Below are 20,321 nucleotides of genomic sequence, written 5' to 3' on the forward strand. Positions count from 1 at the left end.
TTTGAGACTCAAGCAACCGCTCCCCATGGTCAGATCTTTCTGAAATTTGGCATGTGACCTTTTGGTAAGCTGATTTATAATTCTGAATCGAAGCGAATGAGATTTACCATGTTTAGTTCTAACTATCCTATGATTAGTACACTGCGGCTCGTTAAAGTTTTCAAAAATGCAGAAATTAGTATTATGGTAAAGTTATTATATCTTCTTCAATTTTCAACCGATTTTGATGAATAACTACTTGAAATCTTCGATTTGAATTGATTTTTAAGGCTTATAGAAAATCAGTTTTTTTAAATGTCACCATCGAATATAAAACCTCCGCTAAAATAAAATTTTCTCTAAAAAAATGCGTTTTTTATAATTTTTTCTATCATAAAGTCACGAATATCAACAACACTGTTGATTATATGCAAAAATGAAGTTCAAATGATCGACAGAAAATATATTCACCTTTAATATGCAAAAAAAAATTATGCCCCTCCCGCCTAAGAAAAGGGACCCTCCCATACAACTTATGTTTTTATTCCCACAAATCAAAAGTCATGGCACCCATTTGTCAACCGATTTTCGTTTCCTTTGGCGGGATTATTTTCACCATCAACATGGGCCAGGCATTAGAAACGACCATCCAAAGTTCACGTGTACTGGAAAGCAAATCAAAGCTTGCTGAGCATAAAAAATTTTAAAGGAGAAATTTTGGCGGGAGTTTTTTTCTTCTACTGTTCAAAGCACGTGGTACCGGTGCGAGGCAATAATAAGCCTTCATTTAGGATAAAAAAAACTACTCGCCTGTTAGGAATATATTGAGAACAGTAGTTGAGAATCTATTAGAATATGCAGTGTGTAAAGTAAGGATACATTAATTTATGTACATTATGAATTGACTTCTTCAGTTGAGAGAAGTGAAGTAGGCTTTGAACGAACAGGACGAAGAATTTTTTTTCTTGCGTGTGTCAAAATCGTTGTCCTGAAAAAAGTTTTCTTTTCGGAATTGCATATTATTTTTTATCGCTACAAGATTCAGAAATGTGATATTACTCAGTTAAAATTGATTAGATGTGATCTGAAACATTGACTGGATCCTAAGTTTATTTCTCGATCAAGCTGAGTTCCAGCCAGGAAGCATCAGAATGGATTTCAAGCTAAGTGGATAAACATTGTTTTATCTTATAGTGTATTATTTTGTTCATATCCCTTACTTTATCGAAGAATTTCATTTAATTTTTATTTTAAAATGGTTTATGGCAGCTCATGAAATATTTCACCAAGAATATTCAGCTCCCATCAGATCACGCTAGAAAATGCTCCTAAAACCATTTTCAGCCAAGTTCACTGCCAAGGAAACTTTCTCATTTATCTGCAGTGGTGTAAATTCTTCTGTCATGTCATTCATAGAGTACGATACTTTAGTAAATCAAAATTATCATATTTTGACCTCATTTCGCTGAAGGAGACGGGTTAATTAGAACCATGTGAATCTGAAACCTGAAACTAACATTTACAAATCTACTTAGATTTAAAAAAATTTTAATTCTATTCTCATTAATTTTCATAGATAGATATTTGCATTTTTAAACATTTATTCACAAATTTAATTGAGACAAGTTACAGGTAATGCAGATAAATACTGAAATTCATGGCTTTTCATCGACTCTGAAAGAAAACAAACATTTTTTGTTTTTTTTTTCATAATCTATTTGATCATGTTTCAAATACATTCCTTTTAATAGACAAATTAAAAAATTCTCATTTGATAATTTAAATAATTTTCAGTTCTGATCAGCAACTTTAGAAAAACAGCAGGAACAGCAGGAAATCAAATAAATTTATTGTAGTTATTAAACGAACAATGAAAATTTTTATTCAAGTTTATCCTTTAAATATAAGGTTGGTCGATGTCGTGAGCATAAAGAGATAAATTTACTAACATATGGTGCTAACGTAGATAAACAAAATAAGAAACATATTTTCTTAAAAATATCTTTATGACTTTCAAATTTTCAAGTACTAAGAAATAACACAAGTAAAATAGAAAATTACTGTTTCAAGAAAAACTTTCAGTTTGAAAATTCGCATATCTAAGCTTTTGAGAGTTTTGATGATGAACAAAGAAATAATCATGTCTTAAAAGACAACAGTAGTTTTTCAGAACATTGAAACTTGGGCTTTCCTACAGTAAAATATCGGTTAATGGTTATTCTTGAGCTATTTGTAAAGTATGTTATTTCCGATTTTTCCTTTTGAAAGCTAAAAATTTGATAACGACCTCATTTAGGAAATTTGGGGAATTTCAGTAAAATCATTACTTAAAATTTTCTAGTAAAACGGTAGGAGTTAACAAAAACAGGTTGAATTAAAAAGATCCATGCTCTTGTCAAAAGTGTTTCCAGATTATCCTGTTATCTTTTTACCCACACTCCCAAACATTTTTTTTTGCTAGGATGCAGAGGTGACCTCGGTCCTAAAGCGCAATTTTATATCTTTCATCCTTTTCTCTATTTTTCCTCGCTATCTATTGACTACTAGGACGTGGCCGGCGCCGTTATTGATGTTCAAAGAGAGAGCATCAGTTTTGTACATTGAGAATGAGCTTCTAATCCCAAGAACTATTCTTTTGACCCTTGTACAAAATTGGTGGCCTCGGTCAATCACGGAGTAGCAACCATTGGCGATGTTGAACTCGTTCTACTGAGCCACGCCTGAGATCATGGAATTCGAAATTATGTATTAAATTCACATGAAGAAAAATAACGGAAATTTAAATATAGGATTTAAACTGAATTGTATGAATATCTATGTGTATCAATTTCTAGAACATAATATGTTATAAAAATAGTTTCGAGTTCAATGATTTATGGTGGATGTGAGTAGTCAACCAAGCTAAGCTAAGTTATGAATTGACTTCTTCAGTTGAATAACTATTTGGTCTAAAAATTAATGTTCCAGCTTTTAGGAATCATCCATTTTCATATTTTAGGAACTCCTCATAATTAATAAAACTGAGGGTTGTAGGTTCAAGGCTACGATTTCAACACTTATATTGCCGTGTAGGAATTTAATTTTCAATAGGAATAAGACAATTAAACGTTCATTTTATGCAAAATATTAAAACGAAATCAAACGCACGAGACTTTTAGTAATTGAATCTGAAGTTTTTAGTTTTGTACAATTCAATTTCATTTGCAAATTTTAAAATTTTAGGTTATTTTTGATCATCGATGTGTTCAATTCTACCATCCAATTATAAGAAATTTTAAAAAGCACATTGTAAACTTGCAGAGGTTTCAGCGGAAATCTATTTAGAAATTTCTATGTACAAAATATAACTTAAATGGGTTTTCCATTCTACGGGAGATCTTGAAAAGAGGTCGTTAACATTTGTTTACAAGCTTAATACATGGGATAAAATAACCCATGGAAAGATAAAAAAATGGTATCATTTGATAAAAAAAAATTTAATTCAATTCAAGCTTCCCAAAAAATGTTGGGTGTAAGCCAGAATTGCCTTATCGGGACCGGACAAATCCAGCCAATTTTATCAAAAAACCTGGCCAAATCCAGCATTTTATTTCAAAATGTTCAAACCGATATCCTGGCAATATCCGTCAAACTTGGTCAAAACCGCGGAATTATTCAGTAAAAATAACGAAAAATATACTTGCAATATTTTTTTTGCAAACACGGGTCATGATTATTTCCAAAACTTGCCATTTAAAACTTCTTTTTGAAGATAAAAATGAAAATTTATAAAAATTATAAAATCTCAGTTTATGTTACGTTTTAAAAATGATGTGAATAAATCCGGGCAAAATCCGGTCTTTTTGCAACAACATCCGGGAAAACGGACCAGACCGGACTTACCTCAAATTTTAATTCAACCTGGCAACCTTAGATTGAAATGTTTTTCGTGATAGAATGGATAAGCATTCAAGGAAATTTTTTCAAATTTCTATTAGCAAACCTAAAAACTATTAGTTATTTAAGAATATGAAAACGACAAACTTTGCTAATAATACCAAATAAAACTTTAAGAAGGCTAACAAAACTTACAAAGCTCACATGGTCCAATGTGTTATAATGATGAACAAAAAGCTTTCAAAATTTCAAAAAGTCAAACGACTCATTTCGGTTTATATTTTATGTGAACCCGAGCAAGGCCGGGTAAAATCAGCTAGTTATAAATATAGGTCGGTCAATAATGTTTGCGATTTTTTTTTAAATTTTGAAAACTAGTGCAATTTAAGCAAGGAATGTTAGTTTGAAAGAGTTCTAAAATCAATCTCATCTTTATCAGGTTCACCAATCACTATGCTACAATTAGTCATGGGCGGGTTGCCTGCCCAAAACATACTTGAAGAACTTTATTTGATAACTCGCATCTGCTCTAGGATATCAGTTTGAAGGTTCATTACCTGTTTTAGGCGCACCAAAAAAATATCTGTTTTTTCTCCGGTTACATCAAACAAATTGATGAAATCTTTAATTTGGCGGCAGTGTCAAAATCTTTACTACATTTACTCCCTTATCACTTCTAGAGTATCAATTGGCACCCCTGACTGAAAATTTCTCAAATTTATTAAGTTTTTAAAACCTTGTAACTTGTAACTTTTTGTAACCTTGTCACTGCCATATTATTAGCAGATACTGTTTTGGCTAAAGTTTTTGATGTTAACGTTACTCAAAGTCGAAGAAAAAGACACTGGAAAATCATGCTTCGGAAAAATAGTTTGTAGCACGGTTGGCATCAGTCATCGCCATTAGTCAAATGACAGTGACTGTTGAGTCTCTTGGTCCGTCTAACTCAATTGACTGTTCCTTATACGCCAGTCACTTCGTTCTCCAGTCACTCAACCCCCAGTCGTTTGAAGCTAAAAAAATTTCATAGTCAAGCATTCACCAATCGCATTCGAACGAGTCGTCGACCGAACTGAAGACGAAAAAGAAACGCATTTATTAGTATTGTTGCTCCTGCACAGCAAGAAAAAATTCATTCCCGTTCATCATTCCGCCACCAAATGAATAAATGGGTAATTTTCCGAAGGCGCACGGGCTTTGAGATTCAAAACGCTGGTTCGAGAATATGTTTGGACTTTTTTCTGTCGAGGTCCCTCTTCACGCACCGACACAGTGTTAAAGCGCAGACACCAGATACCCAGACTGATCAGTGGCGGTTGAACCCATACAACTACAAATCGCCCAGAATCATACGCCATCTGACGGGGCATCGTGAAACCATTGTGCTTCATCAAGAAAAAAAAATTAAATTGTTAACTCTAATTTACTGTATCACAAAAAGATGTGAATGTTATACAAACAATGACTGTTGATCGATTTAGATGAAAAAATAATACAAACGTTACGTTATACCGGTCCTTAGTTCAGAGCCAATTAATTTTGGGATTCAGTTTTGATTTCGAATTCTATCTGGCTGAGTTACAGTATGAAAATTATAATGTCTGAAAATCTATAAATATAAAAAGTAATTTCCGTTTGTTTGTTCGTTTGTATGTTTGTCTTCAATAGGCTCAGCCGCCTTAAGAGCTAGAGAGCTGAAATTTGGTTGGGTGCTCATTAGGACCAGGAATGATGAACAATGTTATTAGATTTTCGTATCTGGTGTCTGCGGTTAAAGTTAATGTTTTTTCGAATGTACGCAGTTGCTATGGTCTATAGTTCAGCGGGTTCAGCTGCGTGGCGGCTGTTCTTTTTGATTTTTTTTCGGATGCCATTCAGTTTCATCCGTGCTTCGAAGCTGTGCGGACGTGGCGGTAGTTTTTTATAGTGTCGTGCGTGTGCGTTGCTCTAGAGCGTTCCTTTTTTGCTTGACGACGGTTGTTTGTATGTTTTTGAAATTTCGAAAACTGTATAAAAATGTGAAGTCGGCGGTCAATTCTTTTTTTCATACAAATTACTGGATTTCGTTTGTTTTTTTATGTCACTGAAATTTCAAAAAATTGATTGAAACTCAAAAAGAAAAAAAACAATAAAAATGTTAAACGTTCTCGATTTAGGAAAATCCACAAAAGTGTGGGACAAAATTTACTTAAATGTGATAGTGATAGAAAACCGAATAAAACTTTATCATAAAGTACTGCAAATCGTGATTCCTCGGTATTTCGGTGTTCTTGAATGCTTTAAAGTGTTGTATTTGACTTCATTTCTCATCTCCACAATTTTCCCAATTTTGAACTGTTCTTTAAGTGGAAAAAACTAAGCGGATATTTTAAAAACGAGGTGAATAGTGTGAGATACAAATGTTGAAGAAATAGAACACCACCAAATGGATTGCGGTAAGTTGAAAAGATTTTTTTAACAAATGAAAAGTGGACCAAAACTTTAAGAATCAGCGATAGGCGTTGCGATTTTATTTCCATAGTCAGTAGTTTTTAAATCAGATGAATTGAAAATGAAAATAAGCTTGAAATCACGAATAAAAAAATTTAAAAGAAATAAATTTAATCATTCAAACAATGTTTTGTTCAACAGAAATCATTTTTTTTCAATCGTTCTACAGATAAAAATAAAAAAAAACAATTTGAAGTGAAAATAGATACTCATATACTCAGCATTCGAATCCTATTTAAACTTACGTGCCAACAAAAAAACAATTGTCTGTAACACAAATTTCAAACGGATATTTTATTCTGTTTTTTATCTTTGAATTTGTTTAATAAAATCTGCATTCTAAAATCTGAATTCTGAAATCAAAATCTCAAATCTGAAATCTTAAAACTGAAATCTTCATCTAATATCTGAATCTGAAATCTGAAACGGAAATCTGAATCTGAAATCTGAATCTGAAATCTGAATCTGAAATCTGAATCTGAAATCTGAATCTGAAATCTGAATCTGAAATCTGAAATCTGAATCTGAAATCTGAATCTGAAATCTGAATCTGAAATCTGAATCTGAAATCTGAATCTGAAATCTGAAATCTGAATCTGAAATCTGAATCTGAAATCTGAATCTGAAATCTGAATCTGAAATCTGAATCTGAAATCTGAATCTGGAATCTGAAATCTGAATCTGAAATCTGAATCTGAAATCTGAATCTGAAATCTGAATCTGAAATCTGAATCTGAAATCTGAATCTGAAATCTGAATCTGAAATCTGAATCTGAAATCTGAATCTGAAATCTGAATCTGAAATCTGAATCTGAAATCTGAATCTGAAATCTGAATCTGAAATCTGAATCTGAAATCTGAATCTGAAATCTGAATCTGAAATCTGAATCTGAAATCTGAATCTGAAATCTGAATCTGAAATCTGAATCAGAAATCTGAATCTGAAATCTGAATCTGAAATCTGAATCTGAAATCTGAATCTGAAATCTGAATCTGAAATCTGAATCTGAAATCTGAATCTGAAATCTGAATCTGAAATCTGAATCTGAAATCTGAATCTGAAATCTGAATCTGAAATCTGAATCTGAAATCTGAATCTGAAATTTGAATCTGAAATCTGAATCTGAAATCTGAATCTGAAATCTGAATCTGAAATCTGAATCTGAAATCTGAATCTGAAATCCGAATCTGAAATCTGAAATCTGAATCTGAAATCTGAATCTGAAATCTGAATCTGAAATCTGAATCTGAAATCTGAATCTGAAATCTGAATCAGCAATCTGAATCTGAAATCTGAATCTGATATCTGAATCTGAAATCTGAGATTTGAATCTGAAATCTGAATCTGAATTCTCAATCTGAAATCTGAATCTGAAATCTGAATCTGAAATCTGAATATTCTAAACTTATTTTGCGAAATCTCATATCTTTGTTCGTTTCCAATTCGAAATTTCTCCTTCAATCAATGACAATCTTCTAGAGACTATGAAACATGAAAGTTTCGATAAGAACTCAAATCTCGCTGAGTAAAATGCTTTACAGGCCTAATTCAAGGCTGGGCAAGCTTTCAAGTGACCTCTCAAAAGTAAAGAGTTAAGAAAAACTATTTTTGAGTCGCTCTCGATTATTATTAGTGGCATGGTAGCACCAATAATGAAAAGTAATGTTTCTGGTGGTGCAGATATCAATATTTAACATAAAACTGAATTTCAAAATCTCCGGAATAAATAGAAAAAAAAAACTTTAAAAGATAGGATCGAATTTAAACCGATTTAATCGATCTTTCCAAGGCTAAGGAATCGATCAAACAAATCGAAAATTTAAGTTCAAAAGATCGATCGCACAAAGATCGACCAATCCTACAGCCAGAGATGCTATTCTCTACCGAGAAAAACGGAGAACGGAGAATAAAACACCCCCGTGCGATAGCTGCAAATCACCCGGGTGAGATTTTGTGTTCCTCTCCACACATTATTCGCACTCCGGTTTCGAAAGCCACATAGGGGAACATGCCCTATTATGCGCCACCTAAGCGAATTGCTGATTTTCTATGCATTCCTCGTACAAATTGTGTTAAAAATGGGTGTAATCGTTGAAGAAAAGTGTTTTCTTCAAATGCCTATGATTTTTTATTACTCAAATAGCTATAGTTTCTTCAAAAACTTGATTTTTAAAAACCATATTCAAAGCCACAGAACAAAACTGTGTTGCAAATACGCGCCGCTGTGTATTCATTACGCGCCTAGCAGCCGAACACACCCGAGAGCAGCCGAAGACCAAAAACACACCAATACTTTCAGACACTTTGACTGAAAAGAAAATCAAAATGGACTAATCAAAATTAAAAAAAAGGAAAAATAGATTTTTTTGGCTGAATTTACACTAAAAATATGGTTTTAGACTTTTTGTTCATTTTCAATAAAAATTGGCCATTTTGAAAAATTAATGCTATTTTCAGCCTACTACGATTGGCGCGTTATAACGAGCGCATGGGCCGTGATAGAACATACCCATAAAAAGCATCCCTTAGCGAGTACAGTATGATTTTTTAGCATAAAATCATAGTTTAGATTCTTCTCTGTCGATGTGTCAGAAAATTTTGTCTTATTCGTTTTTCTCTGCTTGGTGACACCTTACTAAAAGTGTTTTAAAATTTAGATCGAAATGAAGAAAAACCTAAATTGTGAAATTATCACGACACAGGGGCATTTTAAGGAAAAATTCATACTTGCCATGACCAATCACAGCATTTAAAACAAATTGGTAATATTTTGCGGGCTTAAAATGCTTCAGATTCTTCAAAACAAGGGTGGCGCGTATTAGCCACATGGGGCGTTATATGAACTTTTCCCCTACACCTAATTTTAATAGCTCCGGCGTGCGACAATTTTTCATCGTAGAGCACCCCGGTGAAAACACAGAACCGACTAGTTCGAGTCACGAAAAAGCAAAGACAAAAACAAACACAATGGTGTGCATAACAATAGCATCAACAAACGATGAATGTTTCGGGCGAGAGGTTCAGCTTCGTAGGGGAACATGCCCTATTATGCGCCACCTAAGCGAATCGCTGATTTTCTATGTATTCCACGTACAAATTGTGTTGAAAATGGGTGCAATCGTCGAAGAAAAGTGTTTTCTACAAATGCCTATGATATTTTATTACTCAAATTGCTATAGTTGCTTCAAAAACTTGATTTTTAAAAACCATATTCAAAGCCACAGAACAAAACTGTGTTGCAAATACGCACCGCTGTGTATTCAATATGCGCCTAGCAGCCGAACACACCCGAAAGCAGCCGAAGACCAGAAACACACCAATACTTACAGACACTTTGACTGAAAAGAAAATCAAAATGGACTAATCACAATTTTGAAAAAAATGAAAAGTAGATTTTTTGGGCTGGATTAACGCTCAAAATATGGTTTTAGACTTTTTGTTCATTTTCAATGAAAATTGGCCTTTTTGAAAAATTAATGCTATTTTCAGCCTACTACGATTGGCGCAATATAACGAGCGCATGGGCTGTGATAGAACATACCCATAAAAAGCATACCTTTGCGAGTTCAGTATGATTTTTTAGCATAAAATCATAGTTTAGATTCTCCTCTATCGATGTGTCAGAAAATATTGTCTTATTCGTTTTCCTCTGCTTGGTGACACCTTATTGAAAGTGTTTTAAAAATTAGATCAAAATGACGAAAAACCTAAATTGTGAAATTATCACGACACAGGGGCATTTTAAGGAAAAATTCATACTTGCCATGACCAATCATAGCATTTAAAACAAATTGGTAATATTTTGCAGGCTTCAAATGTTTCAGATTCTTTAAAACAAAGGTGGCGCGTATTAGCCACATGGGGCGTTATATGAACTTTTCCCCTATGTGTTGGTAAACGCAACAAGCCAAGCCAGCTGCCGTCACTGTCGCTCTCCGTGGTGAAAAAAATTTGTCACTGTAGTTTGTGTTCGCTTTTTCGTGTTGATTTACAGATTCTCTACAGAAATTCGGCTAAAAATGTCTGCGGTGCGTTTCAGAGAATCTCTACCGAGAATCTAAAACAGAGCACGTCGGGGATTCTCGTTAGAGAAATGGCAAGCCTGCCTACAGTAGCCGATCGAATTGTAAAGAGCTTTGCCAGCCACTCTCAGGAGAAATTTGACCATGCGTAGGAGCTTCGCCAGTCGCATGACGGAGAAATGTTGATTGTTGTCGGGCTTTATCCGCCATGCGAGTAGTGAGGCTGCGTCTATTAAGACGGTGCCGGTCGTTTGATGAAACAAAACTAGTCGGGTCAAGCGTAATGGGCGTGTTTTACCAACCCTGGTTTGTAGATCAGTTCTCAAATGCTCAATAAAAATGCACATAGCGCACGAGCAAGCTCTAAATAGAAGCTATATCTTGCACGTGTGATTTTTTTCAGAGTATGACCACTTTTTATTTAAATGGTTTTCCATCTCACGACAGAACCTGATGAACAATATTTCTCCAATTCACCCGGTCCATGATAACCATTTTCAAACTTTTCGGGCATCCCACATTCTCCAGATCACGCTCCACTTGGTGATCACCTCGCTCGTCTAGCTCCTACCGGATTTGCAGCGAATATCTGTTTTGCAGGACCTTCGCCACCTTCTGAATACTGGGTTCACCGTAGAGACGCGCGAGCTCGTGATTCATCTTCCGCCTCCACACTCTGTTCTTCTGCACGTCACCAAAGATTTCTCGAGCAATATGCATGTCTCGTGCCCGTAAAGGACAACACCCTTCTAATGAGCGTCGTTTACAGGTTACACTTCGTGCGAGGACTATTTAAGTCATCTCGACAGCAGTTGCTTGGGGAGTCAATAGAAGGAACGATTTCCGCTGATCATTCGCCGCTGGATCTCGCAGCTGGTGTCATTGTCTGCGGTCACCAGTGAGCCGAGATAGAGAAAGCCTTCGACTATCTCTAGCTTGTCACCATTTTAATACTGGACAAGCTGACTCTGTGAGTTTTGGATCCGCAGGCCAGCATTTCATTCGTCTTGGACTTATTTATCAATCATCAACCCAACCCTTCCTGCGTCGCGTTTCATTTTATGCTAGATCTCCTACGTTAATGTCGTCTGCAAAGCAGATAAAATGACGGGATCTGTTGAAAATCGTGCCCTACATTTTTCGCACCTTCTTACGCCACAGATGGGGTATATTACCTCCTCCTTCCACTCCTTTGGTAGCAGTTGCGTGAACAAGATCCGGGCCATCAACCGGTGTAGGCAGTAGGCAATTGGCCAACTTTCCGGGGCCCATTTTAATAAGTTCAGCTGCGATGCCATCTTTACCAGCCGACTTGTTGCTGTTCCGCTGGCAAATGGCTTGTTTAACTTCACTCATCTTTGGGAGTAGCTTCTCTGCGTCGTTAGCTACATCGGCGATGTACCTTCCCCCACCGTCTTGGTGTCCTGCATGTGCGCTGTTAAGTGTTCATCGAAGTGCTGCTTTCACCTTTTGATCATCAATTTTGATGCCTGTCGAGCTTCGAGATGATGTGTCGAGCTTCTGAAAGAAATATCGTGTTTCCTGAGAATGATGCAGCTGCTTCAGCTCCTCGAGCTCCTCCTCCTCCAAGCGGCGCTTTTTCTCGTGAAAAATTCGGACTCGCTTCCTCTTCCGCTTTTGGTAGTTTTCCACGTTTCACCGGGTGCTTCTTTACACTACTGCAACCTGCGCGACGTCCTCTTCGCCCATCAACCTTCTACACTCCTCAAACCAGTCATTTCGTCAGCCTCGTTCCCCATGACCGATGGTGTTCTCCGCAACGTGGTTGATGGCTGTCCAACAATCCACGAGAGAGGCGTCGTCTAGCTCGCCCTCTGCTGGCAGCGCTGCTTCGAACGATTGGACGAAGTCTGCTGCGACCTCGGGTTTCTTCAGTCGTGCGATATTTAACCGAGGCGGGCGTCGGTTTCCTTATTGTTCACTACGAGTATATGAGTCTTAGGTTGTTTTCGTTAGTCAGTTGGTGCACGCTGAACCTTCAAATTCAAGTGGTTCAAATTCCTCCTTCCGATCTTGATATCATGTTTTGGGCAGCGGTCGTATTAAGGTTCCAGCTGCCCGTATAATTCGTCACCGGTACTTTCGAGGTGAGGACTGTGAGGGCCCATGATTCTCAACCAGTACATTTGTGGGTCGATCGACCACCACCCGGTCACGCCCTTCTTCATCTTCCCCATCACTATAAAAGCAGATCCAAGCTCGTGTGTGTTGCCGCAGCTCTGGTAGATGGCACGACCATCTGGGTACGTTCGTATCGTGGAGCCATTCCAGCATACCTCCTGCAGCGCTACGATGTCGAATTTGCGGCTCTTCAATTCGTTGGAGAGCACGTGGTACTGCCCACAAAATTTAGAGATCGGCAGTTCCATGTTCCAAGTTTCCAATCGCTAGTCCCTTTTCGTCGCGTGGGTCTATGCCGATTTCCATCCGAAATTTGTTGTTCGTTGTTCGTTGCTTATGTTTTTTGTAGTCACGGGCTCGCAAAGCCCACAGCTAACTCCACTATCTCGCAAGTGGCCCGTAATGATGTTTCTTTTTTAGTTCCCGAACATAACCAGGACGTTTTTGCACGCTACACGCCACCCCTGAGATGGAGAACAGACGCGTACGGAGCCCCCTATCTCAGTCTGTAAGCGACCAAAACATCCACCGGGGTTGGGTACCCGATCTTCGCTAAGGTTGCTCGCACCCCAGCCAGGACCACGGGGAGATTGAGAATCGGAGTTGTAAGGGCATCAGCAGCGATTGAGTGTCTAAGCTTAAATATCTCCTCATTTTGACATCTCGGCACCGCACCGGCGAATTTCAAACGAGGTGCTATCTAGCTCCTGAGTGTCTGCAGGAGCAACCCAGGAGCTATATTTGAATACCGACCAGACAAAAATTTACAGCTTCAATTAGGATTGATTTTGGGCGGAGGAGAAAAAACCAGGCATTCAAACCTAAACAACACCTACCGGTTCTACCATTGGGTGTGAAAAATGCTACTAAATTTAGCATTTGCCGGTGTGCTGGTGAAGTTTTAAGCTAAAATAAGACCTGTACTTATTGCGTCTTAAGATAGCACCTGGGATAACACCTGATCCTGACCGCTGTTGATGCTCTAAGACAAGAGGTGATACACAGAATTTTTTTTTGATTATAACGTGTCACTGAAACTGCAATCTTCGAAATAAATGTTGTGTTATTAACAAAACCTGTAATTTAAAATTGTGTTCCTTAAAAGTCAACGAAGATTCCTTTATTATTACAGCAAATGTCCTGTAAAAAGTTATACACTAAAAATAAAATGTCACGTAATTTGTTTTTCGACCTGTTAAATTACGGTAAATGTCCTGCTCCTTTTAGTTACAGGGCAGGTAACAAATACACCCTCCCGAAGGTTGGGTGTACGAACTTGCACATTCAGCAGACATTTTTATAACAGTTCATGTTCAATTTATGGATCTTTCATTATATAAATGAATTTTTCATCACTAATAGGTGCGCATTTCGACAATCATACAAAATTGATTAGTTGCCTCAATTTATAGACCTTAGATTTCAAATTGATTTCAAATACGAAGTTTTTATAGAGGTTCAATATATTTAACTCGACTTCCGACGTTATTAGTAAAGATTTTTTGATTTGCTTTGTCTTAAATATTCAACAATTTTCAAATCAATCAATAATCAAGGATAGAACAAAATAGAAAAAAGCCTGCTAAGCAAGCATCTTAATTCTGTACATATGTATGTAAATTAATCTTCAGATAAAATTGTATCAATTTCTTACAAAACCGTTCGAAAGCTAATGCAAATTAAAGTTTTAATTTACAGAAGCACACCATTCCAGATTCCACTCTGAGTGTAAATTGTTGAGCGAGAGTTATTGAATTTTTCTATGTCCTTGCGGAAAAAACTCCCCACTCTATGGGGGAAGTAGCTTGGGTGAAATATTGTGTATTAAACCGGTTTGTCCTCCGTTTTAAGCTTGAAAAAATCCACGAAGCTTTAACAGTCCTTTGTTTTAAATATTAGATGTAGCAACTTGAACTGAACCCCCACTCTAACAACGAAACATAATCAACCCGCGACAAATGCTCGGCTTCAGTCGATTGTGAATGAAATTTCTTTGCCAACGAAAGTGCGAAAGAAAATAAAACAACTGTACCTACTTCTTGGCTGGACCTTCCCAAGGTCGCTGTTTAATGCGAATACGGCCAAGTGCAAACCAAGAGCCAACCAAGAGGGTGCATAAACGGCGGCCTCGTACCTCCATTAGGGCTACCATATCCTGCAACGCCAAAAAGAGTACATTGAGAAAATTTTTCAAAATTCTAAGGACAAACACCATTTATTCAAAAAACCACGATGTTCTAGGCTATTCAAATATTGCCAATTTGTTGCAAGATATGCAATACATGAAAAATGCTCAGAATTTTCAGTTGGATTTTTCAAAGTTTTCGATTTTATGCTGAGAAAGCACACCAAAGTTGATTAAAAAACTGCATTCTAAATAGAGTTTATTTTTATAGAAGCGTATTTTTTTCATTCTTTGAAAACATTATTACTGATTCGTGCGCTATGCTTTTAAGCAATTTGTTGATATGCATATTGTCTACTGTCCGGGAGTTCATTGCATACTCAAAGGCGCTAATTTTGAACAAAAAATCTCGATTGAAATCATGAATGTACTCGTGATTCTTTTCATTGGTATCCATCCTTTGAAACATTCAACAAAAGAAGCCAAACTCAAGTGTTGTGCGACGAATGCATAACAAGTTCGATCTCTTGTAATTATAAGAATACAAACTTCATGTACTGGAAGAAATAAGTTAATTTATATGAGAACATTTTTTTTAATTCCATTTATCAAAAAAAAGAGTACATTCCATAAAATTTCACAAAAAGAAGAGTACGTTCATTTTTTGATCAAAAAAGAGTACATGTACTCTTAAAAGAGTACGTATGGTATCCCTAACCTCCATCCCTGCCGCTCATAATGGCGGGAATATCCGTAATTACTTGAGTTGCTTAAAATTCAATGAGTGATAAGCGACACGAAATACCCTGGTGACTAAAGTGTAAAAATTATTACCAGATAGGGTGACAGTGCAACAGAGAGAAACTCATAATTTAAGATTAGAGGCTTTGTTTTGATTATTAACCAATTATGAAATCTTTATTAGTTGAATAATTTAATTATTTTAAGAGGACAAATCACCGTGAATTTGTTTTATGAAATTAATTTGCGGCTTTATCGGTGAGGGTTAAAGAGTTGAAATGAAAGACGGATAGAAGATCAGAAGAAAATTCTAAGGTAGTGAAAGAGCGAAGAGCATTTTAAATAGAAGCTTGACCACATACTAAATTCTTTGTCCCGCACCAATTAACTGTATTCAAGAAGTAGTACCCAATAGAGGAGGCTATGTTATATTCTGTTTCAGAATATATATTGGGTCGATATTTCTTAGGCTTTTTTGGTTACCCAGGTGGACCTTCCTCTTTCTGAGCTGTTCCACATCTTCTCCCAAGTACCGTAATCCGGGGTAATATTGATCACTTTTTTCAATATATTTCGATTATTTTTTCCGTTAAGGGGAATTTGGCGTGTTCTATATTTTTAAAACCAGTACTGGACTCCTATGAATGAAGAACATGGATGCAGAAATTTATTAGACCTCTTTTAATTTGATTTAAAAATAGTTTTCGTCTCTGTTCAGAATATGATGCTTTGGGGTGACATTGATCAGTCTCTATTCTGACGGTTTTAACGTGTTTTCTTGAACATAAAGGATACAAAACACCTTAATAATATTTAAAAATGCTAGTTTATAAATTTAACCTTGATTTTTAACGTTTTATTTTGAAAATATTCCTAATCGAAAAAAAACTATGATGTAGCCTACATTTAGGGGCAAAAATAATTATAATTGCTAAATAGTTTGAGCTTCAAAATACAAATGAAATTTTACCTTCACACATTCCCCTAGGCCCTCCCACTATTTCCATTTTCATTTTTTCTTCAAAATTAACGATTTGATAGGGATCCTATCCATTTGTAAAATACGGGCGTACTCTTGGAAATTTACTTATTTTTTTAATATCAAAAATTTATCATTAAATTATCATAAAAATAGCACTTTAACAAATCAAATACAAAGAAGAAAAGTTGTTCTTTCACATTAAACAACCCGTTTGCTTCTAAATTTTGTTGGTATCATCAGGAGAGCTGTTTGTTTGCGAGCCTTGGAAAAATAGAAATTTTAAAATTTTGAAGTAAGATTTTTTACTAACAGAAAAAAATTTCAAATACATATCAAATTTTGCCTATTTGAAACTCAATTCATAGGCTTTAAAACGTAGAAAACAGATTTCAAAAATTCATACTACCGACTGAGTTATTGATGATAATGTTGAAAAGTTTATTGTTGGTCAAATTTACCCCGGTGATCAATGTAACCCCGTTTTACGGTAACAATTTTAGCTTTATTATGGCCAGCAAAATTTCGTTAGGGCTATAGCATTAATCTTCATAGAAAGCTAAAGCGCATTCTATATCATCACCAGAACTCTAATAAAGCAAAAATTTGGCCCTATCCGAGAAACGTCACCATGATCAATTTTTAAAACTCCGATAAAATCATTATGCTTTAAAATTCTGGTCATCAAAGCTATTGAAAAGCTATTTTTTAACATGTTTATTACCACACGTCCAGAGGGGACGGGGTCTAAGCCCTCGGATCCCTGGTCGTTCCTCTGGGGATCAGTGAGGGTGGGTATACATCACCTTCTTTTGCACTGGCTAGCTCGATCTGGATGTCAAACGAAGGACCTCAAGGTCGGCTTTGTGCTTACTCACAGAACCCAGGACTCGGATGTGATATGTGGATGTTATAAACAGTGATATCGTTTCAAATTCGTGTTTTATTGAGTGTTTATAAAATCTGTATGTTGTGTAAGGTGTCTTGTGTATTGTGTGTTTAGGGCGGTATTCTCACCGTTTAGCAGGCCTGCGACGAGGGATTGTGTCCACGTGGTGACGGCTTGAGCGGCAACTCTAGGGCTCTTCTGGTGATGGTTCTGGTGGTTGTTCTGGTGGTGGATCCGGTGGTGGTTCTGGTCGTGGTTCTGGTGGCGGCTATGGTGGTGATTCGGATGCGCCGGCGCTTGGTCGGCGGCTGATCTCTCGCTTAGTGGTGTTCGAGGATCATCAGACAAACGTCTGATTCCTGGTTTCTGGGCTTGCCGGGTCTCTGGCGGGGACCGTCGAGCTCTAGTGGTGGCTGAGGACCTTTCGGGGTGGTTCTTGGAGGTTTTCTTTGGGGACTGTTTAGTAGTTGGCTCGGCAGATCGCTGGTCTTGGGGACGGCTCGACACGTGCCGCTGGATATAATTCTCCAGTTCTTAACGGCACGGGCACGGATTCCATCTAGCACAGGAGTTCCGTTGGATTTGTGTCCCAATTTACGACACGGACGACCTAAGTTACGCTCCGAGCACCGAAAGGGCTGATTTACTGGCCCACAGTCTAAAGCAACTGTCCGAGGTACGCGAAATAGCCTTAAACTTGGCAACACGCGCAGACGTTCTTCTCGTTCAGCGGTTACCACCCGAAAGAGAACTTCATCCGGTCTTCTGCCTCGATCTGTCAACCGTCTTCTTTACCATTGTCACCCACTGAACTATATTTCGCCTCTTTGTGTTGTGATGTTATACGTGTGCTGTTATATGTTTGTGACGTCTATTTTATCTAGCCATTATTTAATTCAAATTTGAAATTTATTGCCTAACATTTATAAAATGAATAAATAAATAAATTAAACAATAAACATGGAATAAATAAACAAAAACCGACATGCAAACTATAAACTGTTACTAACGGTAACATTACCATATCTCCCACCTTTAAAAATTAATTATAAGCTAATTAATTTTTAAACTCTACGGAACAAATCTAACCCAGGGATGGGCCTGTAGCTATTTCTTCTTTTTACAAACTCGATTTTAAGAAATGTTCGTGTTAACGCATCTTTACTTAACAAGGATATTACTCAGCAACCCGAGTGACCATATCTTGTTCATAATACGCCCTTCTGAGATTTCATACTTGTTTTCTAACTGTTAGAATTCGCTCGATAGTGATAAGACTATTGTTCTCTTGTTTGTGATGAAGCTTACCCCAAACGACACAATAGAAATTTGATCAACAAATCCCTACGTGCATTCCGTGGTGTTGCTTGTCCCTGGAGGGTTGAGTAACCTTTCTAAGTTTTCATCTCAAAACAATTACAAAAAGTGACCAAATATTACTTTTCGAGAAGCTGTAGCTAGACCTGGTCTAATAAATAGCTATCCGTTGGTTGAACTTATCCATTTAGCGGTCAAATTTAACTTTTGTCAGTTGTTTTTCATCCAACGCGCTCCGCTCAAAATAAAACATGGCTACCACAATTTCTAAGACGAAAGACGGAATAACAACAAACACGGAAACTGATCATTTGGACTTCACTAATAACTTATTATTTCTTTGTTTATTTTTAGGTCTATTTTCTTTTGGACGGTACCGATATTTTATTCTTGGACGAAGACTAAAAAGATGCTTGACTTTGGACTACGAATAAGGCCTAAAATGCTAAGAACTAAATTAATTATGAGACAACGGCTATTTATCGATGCCGGGCTTCATATCGGAAGCAGAGAAAATACCGATTATTTTTCCACTTTCATTCGCCAGTTCGTATGAACTCGTACCACGGCGTGAAACGACAGTGCAGGGGACGTACGCGGGACCGAATTTCGCGTTGTAGGAATTTCCCGCGGAAGATTGAACGAAGTTACGAAGAAAAACCTGCTGACCTACTTGGTACACAGGCGCGGGTTTTGTGAAACGTAGATTATAATTTCTCGCGCTGCGCTCGTGGGCCTTGCCCAGATTCTTAATCACGATGTCGTAAATTTTTTTATTGATGTCTTGCTTGTATTGGATTCTTTCAGCGTCCGACTTCGGATCGGTTTCTACTTCGCGACGATGTTCGTTCCCCTGCGCAACAATTTCGTGCCCGTATAGTACGCGATATGGAGTGAAACCCGTCGAGGCGTGAACCGTATTGTTCATAATATGTTCGACCTGCGAAATACGCGTGTCCCACGTGCGCTGATCTAATTTTACGTAGCTACGAATGCACGCGTTGATGCTCCGGTTCAACCTCTCAACTGGATTCGCCTGGCTGTGGTGGCGAGAGCTCGTCCAGTGTTTCACGTCATATCTTTCTAAAAATCCCTTAAACTCACGTCCTATGAAGCTTGAGGCGTTGTCCGAGATCAAAACCTCCGGAACAGACAACCTGCGGAACCATTGTTCCTCTATTATTTTGATCGTTTGAGTAGCTGAGATCCTACGCACTGGTACCAAGATCGTCCACTTCGAGAACAGATCCATGAGAATCAGTAGATGACAATTTCCCGATTTACTACGAGGCAGCGACTGGATGTAGTCGATCGCCAAAATCTGGAACGGTTTCGTAACCAATCTTTGATTTCCCATTACTGGATTTTGCGAAACGTTGGCCGGTTTATTCATTTTACACGCGACGCAATTTTGAATGTACCCACGAACCGAACTCAACATTTTTGGCCAGAAGTAAAGCTTCCGAAGCAATTCTACCGTTTTCTCTACCCCCGGATGGAGAGATTCATCGTGATGCTCTTGCAAAAGCTTTTGACGTAACTCAGCTGGTACGCAAAGCTTCCACACGTGACAATAATCTAAAACTTCGTTTCGCGTCGGCACTAGCTTAAAGAGTTTATCATTTTCAATCTTGAAATCTGGATGTTCATCGGGCGACGCCTTTACTTTTTCGAGCAGTTGTGGATACCAACGGTCGGTGGGGCTTGAGAGATCGATACTCTCTACCGCGCGCGAGAGAGCATCTGGGATTATGTTATCC

At 37.3% G+C, this 20,321-nt stretch overlaps 1 protein-coding gene across 2 annotated transcripts in view; it reads left to right on the plus strand.

The window, feature by feature from the left end:
• LOC129754654 (G-protein coupled receptor Mth2-like) overlaps positions 1 to 20,321 on the plus strand; it is a 143,940-nt gene that overhangs the window by 58,030 nt on the left and 65,589 nt on the right. The gene's annotated exons all lie outside the window — the stretch shown is intronic.

Source organism: Uranotaenia lowii, chromosome 3 (genome assembly GCF_029784155.1).
Source record: "Uranotaenia lowii strain MFRU-FL chromosome 3, ASM2978415v1, whole genome shotgun sequence".
NCBI classification, from domain to species: Eukaryota; Metazoa; Arthropoda; class Insecta; order Diptera; family Culicidae; genus Uranotaenia; species Uranotaenia lowii.